Source organism: Canis lupus, chromosome 17 (assembly GCF_003254725.2).
Source record: "Canis lupus dingo isolate Sandy chromosome 17, ASM325472v2, whole genome shotgun sequence".
Lineage (NCBI taxonomy): Eukaryota > Metazoa > Chordata > Mammalia > Carnivora > Canidae > Canis > Canis lupus.
In genome coordinates this window covers 37,809,242-37,824,957 of record NC_064259.1, presented here as the reverse complement: position 1 = coordinate 37,824,957, position 15,716 = coordinate 37,809,242, and the positions used below count along the sequence as shown (strand labels likewise).

The 15,716-nt window shown below is 40.9% G+C and overlaps 2 long non-coding RNA genes and 1 gene segment (V, D, J or C); 2 read left to right on the top strand and 1 right to left on the bottom strand.

Moving 5' to 3' along the window:
• LOC112664370 (uncharacterized) overlaps nucleotides 1–4,021 on the top strand; it is a 77,651-nt gene extending 73,630 nt beyond the window's left edge. The window contains exon 6 of the long non-coding RNA XR_003139663.3: nucleotides 3,495–4,021. This is a non-coding gene — a long non-coding RNA (uncharacterized LOC112664370). The remainder of the gene's footprint in view (nucleotides 1–3,494) is intronic.
• Nucleotides 1–15,716, bottom strand: part of LOC112664368 (Ig kappa chain V-III region MOPC 321-like) — a 63,316-nt gene that overhangs the window by 46,445 nt on the left and 1,155 nt on the right.
• Nucleotides 5,586–15,716, top strand: part of LOC125752815 (uncharacterized) — a 48,831-nt gene continuing 38,700 nt past the window's right edge. For 2 of the 4 annotated variants that reach the window (XR_007403197.1, XR_007403201.1), the window contains exons 1-2: nucleotides 5,625–6,507; nucleotides 11,695–11,840. This is a non-coding gene — a long non-coding RNA (uncharacterized LOC125752815). Of the gene's footprint in view, nucleotides 6,508–11,694; nucleotides 11,841–15,716 lie in introns of all 4 variants that reach the window. The other 2 variants (XR_007403200.1, XR_007403199.1) reach the window with 2 other exon arrangements.

Genomic DNA, 15,716 nt, shown 5'->3' with positions numbered 1-15,716 from the left:
AAAGTTCTAGTGTTTGTAAAAGAGAGATGAATCATAAGCAACTATAAACTGGTTATCTGGCTACCTTAAGCATTCAAACAGGCTCTAAAGCCTTTCTTTCATCCTAACTACCACTCTGACCTCTGGGGTCTGGTGTGGATTCAGGGACAGTGACACGGTGCAGATTTCTTCCCAGCCTGGATGTCAGTGTCAAGTGTTCCTGTCTGTAGGACTGACCTTTCTCCCACGGAGCTGCAACCTCACACATGCCTCCTCTGAGGGTGATTAGCTGCCCTAGGCTGACTCCCCAGATTTTGGAGGCAATGCTCTGATTTTGTGAAGTTGGGGGTTTTTATTAGAATTACATGTTCAAGCACTTTTCTATGTTTTCCTTGAAGATTAGAGCCAATATACTTGGTTTCCACCCTTTATATTTCTCTCCAAAGCAAGGTTCCAGGCCATTTGCCAGACTGCTGTTTCCTTATTTCCCCGTGGCTACTCCCTGATGATTCTCATAAAGTACTGGTGTGGAAGGTCCCAAGATTGTGGCTTTTAAATTTTCTTTTTTTCTGTTTTACAGTTACCTAATCATTTTATAATGGAAGGGTTTGGAAATTACTGCTCTTAGGACCATTTCCTGATCAGAAGAAAAGAGAGTGAGAGGGAGATATGCTTTCCTGCATCTGATCTTCCTGCCCTGTCCTCATATCTAAATATATTCTGGGATATTTCCTTCTATAAGTTTAAAGTGTTTTGAGAAGTGATTTTCATGTATGATGTAAGACAATTGAACTCATTTTTCCCCATATGGGTGTGACACATTGTCCCCAAATTATTTATTTATTTATTTATTTATTTTAATTTTTATTTATTTATGATAGTCACACAGAGAGAAAGAGAGAGAGGCAGAGACACAGGCAGAGGGAGAAGCAGGCTCCACGCACTAGGAGCCCGATGTGGGATTCGATCCCGGGTCTCCAGAATCGCGCCCTGGGCCAAAGGCAGGCGCCAAACCGCTGCGCCACCCAGGGATCCCTCAAATTATTTATTAAATAGTTAATTCTTTCTCCAGAACACACACACACACACACACACATCTGAACTGAAATGACTCCTAAAATATATCCAAGTGGTAACACCACAGTTTGACTCAACAGAATGACACAACAAAGGTTCTACTCATTTCCATGACACTTAGGAAGGAGGCAAAATGTTCCTCTCCACATCAAGATAAATGGTCAGTTGTCAGGAGCCTGAAGAACAACTCAGATGTATCTGTAGTTTCCTCAGAGTGATGAAAAAGAACAGTACCAGTGAACATCATCTGGGCAGAAGGAAGGCAGGATACGAATGAAATGGAGAGGAAAATAAAATATTTTGGAGGAGCAGACAGGCCAAGAAAAAAGTACATTTCTACCTGAAACTCTAGTATTTTGCTGTCAAGACCAGTCTGGAACAATGCCTGAAGCTGCAAAAATACCTGAGCTTTGCTCTCTCTTTCAATGCTGGATGGAGGAGAAAACAAGCAGAGATGGAAGGGAGAGAGCAAGTGGTTGAGGGAAAGAGTATACTCTCTATTAAGCAATCTAGCTGATTGATCATTAAGAGGATTCCAGAAAAGAATGTGGAGAAAAACTTGAATACCCGAAATTGTCCACACTCCCTGCTCTCTTCTACTCTTATCCCAGCAACTAAATTCTCAAGGATTCATTAATCACAACCTATGAGCACACTCAGGCTCAATTCTTGGTGGTGCTGGGGGAAGGTAATGATGCAATGTACCCGGATAGTTGGGGGGAAATGAAGAGGACTGCAACTCTACAATATTTTGATAAATAAAAAATTTGGTTGATCAAACACATAAAAATAAATAATGTCCAAGGAAATGACATTTCAGTGAAGGGCTATGTTTACTGAGAATAGCCAACGAGAAGGGGCAGCAATCCACAATGCTACAAGGTTTTACAGAAGTCGCTTCTACTGTAAGGTGGTCCAGCCACCAGTCCTTGATTTTCCATATCTCTCAATGATTTTTGCAGTGTTTAATCTGCAGCCTCTAGAGTTATGTATGTGTCAAGATCTCAGTGTGTAAAGTAGCAGCAGAACCCTTCAAGTCCTCCCGCCCTCCGGGCCCGAAAGAAAGGGACTAGCAGGATCTCCTTGTGTCAGAAAAGCAGGAAGAATTTTTATTGCAAAGAACAAAATTTCAGTAGCGGTAGAGTTGGGGGATGAACAGTAGAGGTGTAGTGGGGAAGTCTTCCAGGTCCTTATTCTAAGCAAGTGTTTCTAATCTCTTTGTGCTTGGACCTCTGTGAGGTCAAATATAATCTATCATGCCTTCTTTAAGAATGTTTTTAAAAACAAAAGTAAAAGGAAATCATGGGAATAGTTAAGGAAACCACTTTAATTCAAATACAAATATCAAAACATTAAAAAACTGTGACATAGTAATGTATTCTTTATTAATGCATGAAATAAAAGGTCCAGCTGCAAAAATAAAATTACTGTGTGTACAGACATTATCCAGTGTATAAGGAGACAAATCACAGACTGGTAGAAAATATTTGCAAAAACACCTATGACAAGGGCTGTTACCTTAAATTTACAAAGAACACTTAAAACTCAACAATAAGAAATAATCCAATTAAAAATGGGCAAAGAAATGAACAGACACTCATCATGAAAGGAGAAGACAGATATGAAACAAGGCACAGAAAAGATGTTCCAACATTATGTGTTGTAATGGAAATGCAAATCAGAGATGCTATTCCACACTTATTGTTGTGGCCAAAATCTAGAACACAGCTCCAAATGCAGGTGAGAATGTTGAGGGACTCGAACAGGCATTCCCTGCTGCTGGAAATGCAAAAAGGGAGTAGCCATTTGGTAAAACAGTTTGGCATTTTCTTCCAGAACTAAACATACTCTTATCACACAATTCAGCAATCAGACTTTTAGGTATTTACTCTAAGGAGTTGAAAACTGATGTCCACAAAAAAACCTGCACACCAACATATATACAGATTTCTTCATAGGTGTAATCCTTGTTGTAACTCAGATATTCTTCCCAAGGAGAATGGATAAATAAACTATGATGCATCCAGACAATGAAATACTATTCAGCTCAAAAAGGCATAATCTATTTATTGTCCATAGAAACAGCAAAAAGTTGAGTGGTTGCCAGAGGCTAGAAGGGAAGAGGGATGAATAGGTGAAATGGACAGGTAATGGATACGATTTAGATGAGAACAGATACAATTTTTGAGCATTGTTTTAATTGAAATCTACTTAAAGCACACATTTGAACAGAATACAAATCCAGATTCCTTTTCAGGTAAGACCACGTTCTGTAAAAATAATGTTTTGAAATCCATTTCCAAAATAGTAATTTGTCATTTCCAAAAGAGTATTAAGGCTAAATGGTCTTAAAATGTTACCTTTGAGAAAAATATTTCACACCACTCTCTACCCTAGCTGTAGTATATGAAGTACATTCTATGTTCTACATCTTTCAGGTTGTGTTGTATTCTCAGAACCCACTGTGAAATTCCAAGAACTGCTTTTATTTTGTCTCAGAAAAAGGTAATTGAGGCAAGTATAAAACTTCTAGATTTAAGTTCTTCTGTGTGTGTCTGTGTGTACCTGTGTGTGTTTGTTGTTTTATTGAAGTATAGTTGGAATGCTGGGCTACGTTGGTTTCAGGTGTACAGCATAGTGATTTGACATGTCTATGTGCTCTGTTACATAACTGCAAGTGTAATTACCATCTGTACCCACACAACACCATTATGAAATCCTTGATTATATTCCCTGCGCTGTACCCTTCATCCCTGTGCCTTGTTTTTGTTCATTTTATCTACCTCCCACTCTCCTTCATGAATTATTCCCATCCTCCCATCCTCTTTCTGTCTGGCCACCACCAGTGTGTTCTCTGTATTCTTGGGTCTTTTTCCATTTCTGCTCTTGGGTTCTTGTTTGTTTGATTGGTTTGTAGATTTCATATATAAATGAAATCATATGGTATCTCCTTTCTTTGTCTTATTTCTTTCACTTAATATTATACTCTCTAGGACCATTTACGTTGTTGCAAATAACAAGATGTCATTTTTTTTGGCTGAGTAATATCCAATATATATAATAAATATAGATGTGTGTGTATCACTACTTTTTAACAGAAGTAGGACCTTATATCTGCTATGAATTTACAAAGTTAATTTGGGTGCTTGAACAAGCAATTTTACTAATTGTTCTCAGCCATATTTCCTGTGGGGAGGCAGGTATAGAATGCTATCCAGAGAACACAGTGACAGAGCAATTAGTGTAATGAGAAAGAAGATATTCAGAGTAGGAAAATAAAAAATAATAAATACTGAATGGTACCCAATATTCTCTATGAAAAATATAGCAAAATTTATTTGCTTTAAAATGTATTAGATTCGATTGTCACAAATATGCCTCAAGTTTCTGACTCTCAGGCTGACTAAATGTAATAGACCATACACAAAGAGAGAGGGGTTGGGATGAGATACAAGTCAGCTCTCCCTCCCTCAGAGACACTTGCATCACCTCAGTTTTTGAGCTGCTTCTGCCCCGCGAAGGCTGCTGCAGCTGATGGGGCTGTAACATGGGCCAGAGCACTCAGCTGCACATTACTGCCCTGGGTCCTCCAACATCTGCCACTGACACCAACTCAGACACTCTGCGGCGCCTGCTCCCCACTCAAGGAACACATTGGGCAGTGGTGACAGGACAAACAGAGAGGTTTGTGTTCAGGGCTGCACCACTGTGGGAGGAAGCTGTGTACCTTGCCCGCAGTAATAAACTCCAGTATCGTTAGCCTCCACTCTGCTGATTCTCAGGGTGAAATCTGTCCCTGACCCGCTGCCACTGAACCTGTCTGACACGCCAGTGAAGCGGTTGGAAACCAAGTAGATCAGAAGCTGTGGAGACTGGCCTGGCTTTTGCAGGTACCAATCCAAATAGGTGTTTCCATCACTGTGCAGGAGGCTCTGACTGGCCTTGCAGGAGATGGAGGCCGTCTCTCTAGGGCTGACAGACAGGGACGGTGGCGTCTGTGTCATGACAATATCCCCACCGGATCCTAAAATAACGAGAGATAAGTACAAGTTGTGTTAGAAACAGTATAAAACATTTCTATTACTTTGAGTTTTTTATATTTTAGGCTAAATCATATTTTGCGTTTTGTTTTATATTTTAAATGTATTCAATTATCATGGAAAACCCAAGAGAGCAAGACAGAGTGGCTTCTTTCTTCTTTAGTATCTCACTAAAGTACCGTTCTTCGTATCTTTTACTTTCTTCTTAATTTTCACAAGTCTAAAAATTAAATTCTCCTCGTTGGAGGGCAATCTGTCCCATGCACAGAATACACAGGGAGAAAAACAGCACCAGGGGAGCTCACCATCCGCACCCCCATGTCTTTCCTCATCCCCGCCCTGTCCTTACCTGGGATCCAGAGCATCAGCAGCCCCAGGAGCTGAGAAGGGAACCTCATCTTGAGAAGCTGAGCTGAGGAGCCCTAGTAAGTAAAGACAAGCCTAGAGCTGACCTTTATCTCAGACTTTCAAGGGAAGGTCCTCCCCAGGGGACAATATGCAAATCCCCTGGTGGGTGTGGCAGAGTGGAAAGAGGCACAGGCAGGTGCAGGTCCCTCTCCTGCCAGTGTAGTAGCTTAAAAGGTCTTCTGTGCTGGGAGGAAAGCTAACAGAGACAAATTCTTTACTGCCTGAGTAGGAAGAAGGATCGAACTGAGAAAGTCAGGATCTGTGGGAAGACAGTGCTCAGAGTCCTGCCCTTCTGTGAAACCAGCAGAGACGTGAAGGTGTAGTGGCCAGTGTCCATTTCTGGCAGGTGAAAGGCCCTCCTGCTTGGATTCCTGTCTGCTAAGGTCCCGGGGGAAACAGCTGACACTCCCAACTGCAGCTGAGTGGCGGAGGATCTCCAAATCATGGGAAGAACTGGAGATAGTTCTAGGGTCTATGGGGTCTCCTGTTTCCAGGCTGATGGTTTAAGACTGTCTAACAATGATTTAAAATAAACTCACCCTGGGACCCTGTGAATTATGCTCTATGAGAAGATGAAAGTAAAAACACCCTGTCAAGGAGGAAGATTCTCTCACTTACAGGAAGAGAACTAATAATCACATGGAAGAGAATAGGGAAGACGACCGTATTTTATGCTTCATGTAATGAGTATGATTTGTGGTAACCCCTTTTTTACTGTCTGGAGTGTATCTTGTCACACTTCTCTCTCCTTCCCCAGATAAAGATAGATCGATTGATTGATCGATCAATAGACACACACACATGCCGTGTGGTATATATGAGACCCTTCATTACAACAGTGACAGAACCTGATGATTCTTCATGTGTCTGCTTGACGTTATCATATTGAGATATTTGTGAGAATTGTGTCAACCTCAAGTTACCTCCCAATTAAAGTCACTGTCCTCAAACAAAATCCTGGAGAAACTGAAAGCATAGAGTTTGTAGTTCTACTGAGTCTCAGGTAATTAAAAGCCAAAGTCATACTGAATTGAAAAATAACTGATAAATACAATTCCAGGTGTGATTACACAGAAAAGCTCAGGCTCTGTATCTCCTAGGATATCTTCCAAGAGTAAGATTTTGTACTGAGAGTGGAATAGCTATTGTGTAAAAATGCTGTGGAGAGCAAATCCTGAACTCTGTGGAGAGTCCCAGGTGCTCACGACAAATTGAGATAGGAGTATAATAGCCCAAGTCCCATAATTTCTTAGGTGTCACTCTATTTACTTTTTCTTATGTTTTCTTCCTTGATCCATGTTATAAGCTAGCCAATGCAATCCTGAATCGTCCTCTTTAAATTTTCAGCCTCAATGTCCACAATAGCCAGACTGTGGAAGGAGCCTAGGTGTCCATCGAATTGAATGAATAAAGAAGCTGTGGTCTGTGTATACAATGGAATATTACTCGGCCATTAGAAATGAGAAATACCCACCATTTGCTTCGAGTTGGATGGAACTGGAGGGTATTATGCTGAGTGAAATAAGTCAAACAGAGAAGGACAAACATTATATGGTCTCATTTTTTTGGGGAATATAAAAAATAGTGAAAGGGAATAAAGGGGAAAGGAGAGAAAATGAGAGAAAATATCAGTGAGGGTAACAGAACATGAGAGACTCCTAATTCTGGGAATAGAACAAGGGGTGGTGGAAAGGGAGGTGGGCAGGCGGTGGGGGTGACTGGGTGACGGGCACTGAGAGGGGCACTTGATGGGATGAGCATTGGATGTTATGCTATATGTTGGCAAATTGAACTCCAATTTAAAAAAAATTTCAGTCTTCCTAATGAATCCTATTAGTGAATGAATTCAGAAAGATAAGCCACAATAATGAAAAATATCAGGACAAAGACAAAAAGGATAATACAAGACAATATTATAAATGTTAAGGTGAGTGTCATAATATTCATAACCCATGTTAAGTGAAGAATCACATTGTGTAACACTATTTCTCAACTGTACTTCAAAAATGAATCACATTACACATTTTTATGTGAAAGCTCAGCGTGTGGAAATATGGCTGCAAATTATTCATCTGTCATGGTTTTTTTTTTACTTACTGTATATCAGTTTTGAAAATGTTTTTCCAAATTATTTTTAGAATGTTTGAATTTGGAATATTACTATTTGCTACAGAAATTAACATGAAAACTTAAAAAGTCTTTTCTGCTTGGTTGCCTGTCTCATAATTTTTAAAAATTATCTAAAATATCTCGAAAATGCAAAATCTTAGAAAGATTATTTCTTGACAGTAAAGGCTTTGAAATTTTCCAGTATGACCTGTACACTGAACAAGGAGTATTCTTAGTTCCAAACAGGAATCCGCGTCTCTACATGTTTACACTCTATTTTGTACCCTGGACAATAAAACTGACCCCAGCAAAGCTGGACGCTACAACTTCACAGAAAGAATAACATTTGTAAGGGATGTAAGCAGAAACTCTGTGAGGTCCAGGTGGGGAACAGGGCTCTAGAGGTCTCTAATCTAAGCACCATCAACTGAATTAGCAAGGAGTTTTGCAGGTGGATTTTATGGCACTGTTGTCTCTGTGCGATAGGCTGTTCATCTGGGTCCAAAAAAGTGGAAGTCAGTGTGTGATTTGTGTACCTTGAGAAGATTCTCTTTTTGGTGCAACTGTGAACCCATTATCCTGGGATCAGAGTGTGTGGGATAGGAAGTGTGATGCTGTTATATATTCTGTAGACTTTGACCTATAAATTTTATCAAGCCAGATGCTCAAACTATGGTGCTTTGGTGAAGATGAGACAAACACAGAAGCTTGTTTCCTGACTAACCTAAATGGAAGTTCTTTCTGATAAAAGGCGAGCTTTTTTTTTTTTTAATTTTTTTTATTGGGACTCAATTTGCCGGCAGATAGCATATCACCCAGTTCTCATCCCATCAAGTCCCCCCTCAGTGCCCGTCACCCAGTCACCCCATCCCCCTGCCCAGATCCCCTCCCACTACCCCTTGTTCGTTTCCCAGAGTTAAAGTCTCTTGTGTTCTGTCACCATCACTGATATTTCCCACTCATTTTCTCTCTCTTCCCCTCCATCCCTTTCCCTATTTTTTATATTCCCCAAATGAATGAGACCATATAATGTTTGTCCTCTGAATGACTTATTTCACTCAGCATAACACCCTCCAGTTCCATCCCTGTTGAAACAAATGGTGGGTATTTGTCGTTTTTTTTTTTAATTTTTATTTATTTATTTATTTATTTATGATAGTCACAGAGAGAGAGAGAGAGAGAGAGAGAGACAGAGACACAGGCAGAGGGAGAAGCAGGCTCCATGCACCGGGAGCCCGACGTGGGATTCGATCCCGGGTCTCCAGGATCGCACCCTGGGCCAAAGGCAGGCGCCAAACCGCTGCGCCACCCAGGGATCCCTATTTGTCCTTTCTAATGGCTGAGTAATATTCCATTGTATACATAGACCACAGCTTCTTTATCCATTCTTCTTTCAATGGACACCCAGGGGCGAGCTTTTTTTTTGTAGGAGAACTGAGATCAAGACATCCAGCAGAGGGAGCATCCCCAGCTTCAGTTCTGTTGAGTAGATTCTTGGGACTTGTGATTGAAATGGGTCACCTTTTCTAAATATTTGTAAATGGTCACCACTGGGGGATAATCTGTACAGATAAATAACCTGATTCATACACCTGTGAATGTGTTGATCTTCTGACTTTACAAGTTACTTCTCAACCATTGGGCTTCAACGATCTAGATATTCCAAAGCCCTGTTCTCTATTTATGAGTGTTCTCATCAGGGAGGAGAGGAAGCATTTTTAGCTCAGGCCCCAATCCTTGAGTTCCTTAGGGAAAAAAAGGAGGCAAAATTTTCTTGATGAATCTGTGACAAAACATCAGTGTCCTTCATGTGAGACCTGGCCTTCCCTTCAATCAATGAGCTTGAGACTTTAACTGGCTTAGGTCTAGGACCTGAATCAGAAGCAGTGACTTTAGGCTTCAGCTCCCCTGACCTAGAGTTTTGCAGTTACAGAGACAAAATATACACTAAGAGTCTGCACATTGACTTAATTTCTACTAATATGTGCTTAAGCATCTACTGCCACAGATGCCTCTTTCTGACAACATTCTGTCCTTGTATATTGTGGAAATTGTACACCTTCTGCCTATGAAAGTTAGTATGACAAGTTGGTCTGTGCTACTCACTGACATCCCTGGTTCCAGGCATCATTCCCTGGAAAGCAGATTCATGTGTAAGGTAGCATGGGGACAGTGGTTGAGGAATGTTCTTGAGATCAGCGTCTCTAAAGCAAGATTGGGCACATGAGGGAGTTGAGCAGGGATGCAGGACAACCAAAGCCTAAGCCGATCCCCCAGAGGGACCCACAACTGGTAGGTCTCCAGAGAGGATACAAATTGGGGCACGTGGGCAAGGCCCTTATGCAGGATTTTATCTTTTACCCCCTGCTGTACCTTTATTCATTCTTGATCCACCTTCAGAGAAGCTGACTTTTCATAATTGTTCCTAATTTCTCCACAGATATCCCCAGTTTGTTTTATTTTTGCTCTTTCTTGAAAGTATGAAGAGTCTATAACTTTATTTTTGCCATTACTCTAGAAATGTGTTTTATATTAGAGAAAGTTTTTACCTTTGTTACAGGAGAGAAAGAGATGTTTCTCTTGTTTCAGGGAAGATTTCAACCTTGGGGCTATATCCATCCCATGTGGGTATTTAAGGAGAATGCCAAAACGCCTGTAGACTGTGGAGGTGTCACCACTCTTGCAGAGACTGGGTACAAAGAACCACCCGGTAGAGGAGAAGCTCTGGTCCATATAAGCCAGGTGGCTGTCCCTGACCAGATGTGTTGACGACCCCATATGCAATTTCATGATGGAGTTTCCCAAGGACCACAGCCTCTTGGGTGTGGGTCTGTTCCCAGTTGGCTTTCATGTCCATACTTCATCCTCCACAGCATACTGCCTGCAGCTCTTCAAGGTGGCCTGGAGGCCCGAGGTTGAGAAGGACTAGCCCATCAGGGTCTCCTTGTCTGATGGGAGAGATGAAGGGACCGCTCCCAATACCATTTTTAGGAGGGGGTTCCCAGGCTTCCCTCCACATGTGTGATGCTTTGCTAGAGGAGCTCACAGAACTGAGAGAAACACCTATTTATGTTTACCAGTTTATTCAAGGATATGATCAAGATACAGATGAAGAGCTAGATGGAGATACATAGGGTGAGGTCTGGGAGGGTCCTGTGTACAGCAGCTTCTGTCCTTGTGGAGATGGAGTGCATCTCTTTCTCTCTGTGGATTGTTCATCTGTGTGGAAGCTCTCTAAACCTTGCACTCTTGAGACTCGTGGAGGCTTGCTTACCTAGACATGATCGATTATTATCTATGTGTCAAGCTCCTCTCCCCTTACTGGATGGGAAATGGGGCAGCAAATTCCATGGTTCTAATCATGGCTTGGTCTTTCTGGTGACCAGTGCCCATCCTGGAGCCCATTCAGGGGCAATCTCACAGAATGAAAGATTCTCTAGAGCTTTTATCTCCTAGGAAATTATAAGCGTTTTAGGAGCTCTGTCAGGGGCTGGGAGCAGAGACCAATCTCTATATTTTCTCGTATGTCACAGACATAAATCAGAAATTCTGGAGGACCACCATTGTTTCAGAGGCTGGGGAATTCAAGCAGGTTCTAAAGCCTTGCATCCTATCTAACTCCCACTCTGACCTCTAGGGTCTCCTGTGGGTCAAGGACAGTGGACACGATGTGGATTTCTTCCCAGCCTGGACGTTAGCCTGATATGGCTGCAAGTGTTCCTATCTGCAGCACTGACCCTTGTCCCACAGAGCTGCAGTTCTCATACAAACCTCCTCTGAGGGTGATTAGCTGCCGTAGGCTGCCTCCCCAGATTTTGGAGGCAATGCTCTGATTTTATGAAGATGGGGGTTTTTATTAGAATTACATGTTCAAGCACTTTTCTATGTTTTCCTTGAAGATTAGAGCCAATATACTTGGTTTCCTCCCTTTATATTTCTCTCCAAAGCAAGGTTCCAGGTCATTTTCCAGACTGCTGTTTCCTTATTTCCCAGTGGATACTCCCTGATGATTCTCATAAAGTACTGATGTGGAAGGCTCCTAGATTGTGGCTTTTAAATTTTCTTTTGTTTCATTTTACAGTGACCTAATCATTGTATAATGGAGGGGTTTGGAAATTAATGCTCTTAGGATTGTTTCCATGATCAGAAGAAAAGAGAATGAGAGCGAGATATGCTTTCCTGGATCTGATCTTCCTACCCTGTACTCATATCTCAATATTTTCTTCTGTAAGTTTAAAGTCGTGTTTTGAAAAGTTAGTTTCATGTATGAAGTAAGACAATTAAACTCATTTTTCCCCATACGGGGGTGACACATTGTCCCCAAATTATTTAAGTAGTTAATTCTTTCTCCAGAACACACACACACACACACACACACACACACACACACTCACACACACACACACACAGACAGAAACATCTGAACTGAAATGACCACTAAAATCTATCCAAATGGTACACCACAGTTTGACTCAACAGAATGACACAACAAATGTTCTCCTCTGAGCAGTTCCATGACACTTAGGAAGGAGGCAAAATGTTCCTCTCCACATCAAGATAAATGGTCAGTTGTCAGGAGCCTGAAGAACAACTCAGATGTATCTGTAGTTTCCTCAGAGTGATGAAAAAGAACAGTACCAGTGAACATCATCTGAGCAGAAGGAGAGCAGGATGCGTATGTGGAATGAAGAGGTAAAGAAAAGATTTTGGAGGAGCAGACAGGCCAAGAGAAAAGTACATTTCTACCTGAAACTCTAGTATTTTGCTGTCAAGACCAGACTGGAACAATGCCTGAAGCTGCAAAATACCTGAGCTTTGCTCTCTCTTTCAATGCTGGATGGAGGAGAAAACAAGCAGAGATGGAAGGGAGAGAGCAAGTGGTTGAGGGAAAGACTATACTCTGTGTTAAGCAATCTAGCTGATTGATCATTAGGAGGATTCCAGAAAAGAATATGGAGAAAACCTTGAACACCTGAAATTGTCCACAGTCTTTACTTTCTCTTCCACTCTTATCCCAGCAACTAAGTTCTCAAGGATTCATTAATCACAACCTATGAGCACACTCAGGCTCAATTCTTGGTGGTGCTGGGGGAAGGTAATGATGCAATGTACGCGGATAGTTGGGGAGAAATGAAGACGAACTCAAGTCTATAACATTTTGATAAATAAAAAATTTGGTTGATCAAACACATAAAAATAAATAATGTCCAAGGAAATGACATTTCAGTGAAGGGCTATGTTTACTGAGAATAGCCAACGAGAAGGGGCAGCAATCCACAATGCTACAAGGTTTTACAGAAGTCGCTTCTACTGTAAGGTGGTCCAGCCACCAGTCCTTGATTTTCCATATCTCTCAATGATTTTTGCAGTGTTTAATCTGCAGCCTCTAGAGTTATGTATGTGTCAAGATCTCAGTGTGTAAAGTGGCAGCAGAACCCTTCAAGTCCTCCCGCCCTCCGGGCCTGAAAGAAAGGGACTAGCAGGATCTCCTTGTGTCAGAAAAGCAGGAAGAATTTTTATTGCAAAGAACAAAATTTCAGTAGCAGTAGAGTTGGAGGATAAGCAGTAGGGGTGTAGTGGGGAAGTCTTCCAGGTCCTAATTCTAAGCAAGTGTTTGTAATGCCTTTGTCCTTGGACCTCTGTGAGGTCAAATATAATCTGTCATACCTTCTTTAAGAATGTTTTTAAAAACAAAAAATAATAGAAAACCATAGGAATAGTAAGGAGACTAATTATATTCAAATATGAATATCAAAACACTTAAAAACTGTGACATAGTAATGTATTCTTTATTAATGCATGAAATAAAAGGTCCAGTTGCAAAAATAAAATTACTGTGTGTACAGACATTATCCAGTGTATAAGGAGACAAGTCACAGACTGGTAGAAAATATTTGCAAAAACACCTATGACAAAGGCTGTTACCTAAAATTTACAAAGAACACTTAAAACTCAACAATAAGAAATAATCCAGGGATCCCTGGGTGGCGCAGCGGTTTGGCGCCTGCCTTTGGCCCAGGGCGCGATCCTGGAGACCCGCGATCGAATCCCACGTCGGGCTCCCGGTGCATGGAGCCTGCTTCTCCCTCTGCCTGTGTCTCTGCTTCTCTCTCTCTCTCTGTGACTATCATGAATAAATAAAAAAATTTAAAAAAAAAGAAATAATCCAATAAAAATGAGCAAAGATCTGAACAGACACCTCATCAGAAAGGAGAAGACAGATATGAAACAAGACACAGAAAAGATGTTCCAACATTGTGTGTTGTTAAGGAAATACAAATCAGAGATGCTATTCCACACTTATTGTTGTGGCCAAAATCTAGAACACAGCTCCAGATGCAGGTGAGCATGTTGAGGGACTCGAACAGGCATTCCCTGCTGCTGGAAATGCAAAAAGGGAGCAGCCATTTGGTCAAACAGTTTGGCATTTTCTTACAGAACTAAACATACTCTTATCACACAATTCAGCAATCAGACTTTTCGATTTATCCTATGGAGTTGAAAACTGATGTCTACAGAAAAACCTGCACACCAACATATATACAGATTTCTTCATAAGTATAATCCTTGTTGTAACTCAGATATTCTTCCGAAGGAGAATGGATAAATAAACTATGATGCATCCAGACAATGAAAACTATTCAGCTCAAAAAGGCATAATCTACTGTCCATGGAAACAGCAAAATGTTGAGCGGTTGCCAGAGGCTAGAGGGGAAGAGGGATGAATAGGTGAAATGGACAGGTAATGGACATGACTTTAGATGAGGACAGATATATTTGATCATTGTTTTAATTGAGATCTACTCAAAGCACACATTTGAACAGAATATAAATTCAGATTCCTTTACAGGTATGACCATATTCGGTAAAAAATAATGTATTTGGTTAGTACTTTAACACTTTTTGCAAAATAGTACCAAATTTATCATTTCCAAAATAGTATTTAGGCGAAATGGCTTTAAAATGTTACTTTTGGGAAAAAATCTCACACCACTCTCTACCCAACATGTGGTATATGAACTACATTGTATGCTCTACATCTTTTTTTTTAATTTTTATTTATGATAGTCAGAGAGAGAGAGAGAGAGAGAGAGAGAGAGAGAGAGGGGCAGAGACAGAAGCAGGCTCCATGCACCCAGAGCCTGATGTGGGATACGATCCCAGGTCTTCAGGATCACGCCCTGGGCCAAAGGCAGGCTCCAAACCGTTGCGCCACCCAGGGATCCCTGTATGCTCTACATCTTAAGGTGTGTTGTATTTCAGAATCCTCTGTGAAATTCCAATAACTGCTTTTATTTTGTCTCAGAAAAAGATAATTGAGAGAAGTATAAAATTTCTAGATTTAAGTTCTTTTGTGTGTTTGTGCACACAAAAGACACACCTCTGTGTGTGTGTGTGTGTGTGTGTGTGTGTGTATGTCGTTGTTTTATTGAAGTATAGTTGGAACACTGGGCTACGTTGGTTTCAGGTGTACAGCATAGCGATTTGACATGTCTATGCGCTATGTTATGTCACTGCAACTGTAATTACCATCTGTCCCCATACAACGCTATTATGAAATCCTTGATTATATTCCCTGCGCTGTACCCTTCATCCCTGTGCCTTGTTTTTGTTCATTCCATATACCTCCCACTCTCCTTCGTGAATTATTCCCATCCTCCCATCCTCTTTCTGTCTGGCCACCACCAGTGTGTTCTCTGTATTCATGGGTCTTTTTCCATTTCTGTTCTGGGTTTCTTGTTTGTTTGATTGGTTTGTAGATTCCACATATAAATGAAATCATATGGTATCTGTCTTTCTTGTCTGACTGTTTTCACTTAACATTAGACTCTCTAGGACCATTTACGTTGTTGCAAAAACAAGTTAATTTGGGTGCTTGAACAAAAAAATTTACTAATTGTTCTTAGTCATATTTTCTGTGGGGAGGCAGGTAGAGAATGCTATCCAGAGAACACAGTAACAGAGCAATTAGTTAACTGAGAAAGAAGAAATTCAGAGAGTGGGAAAATAAAAAATAATAAATTCTGAAATATACCCAATATTCTCCTATAAAAATATAGCAAAATTTATTTGCTTTAAAATGTATTCGACTTGGATTGTCAC